This window comes from Salmo salar, chromosome 10 (genome assembly GCF_965601325.2).
Source record: "Salmo salar chromosome 10, fSalSal1, whole genome shotgun sequence".
Taxonomy (NCBI): domain Eukaryota; kingdom Metazoa; phylum Chordata; class Actinopteri; order Salmoniformes; family Salmonidae; genus Salmo; species Salmo salar.
Genome location: NC_138300.1, coordinates 122,486,489 through 122,486,694, shown reverse-complemented (window position 1 = coordinate 122,486,694; position 206 = coordinate 122,486,489).

Genomic DNA, 206 nt, shown 5'->3' with positions numbered 1-206 from the left:
CAGATGTGAAAGCTTATTTACAATATTAGAGGGGATATACCCATGATGAGAACAGAATTGGATAAATTACAACAAATATTAGCCACCACTTGCGTGTGGGTCACTATTTTTAAAATCAATATGGACAGCGCCCGGTGCTGCAAGTTGATGATGAAAGTTCACGAACCAGAGGGGCTTGTTGCACTAAGAAATGTTGCAATTATGTT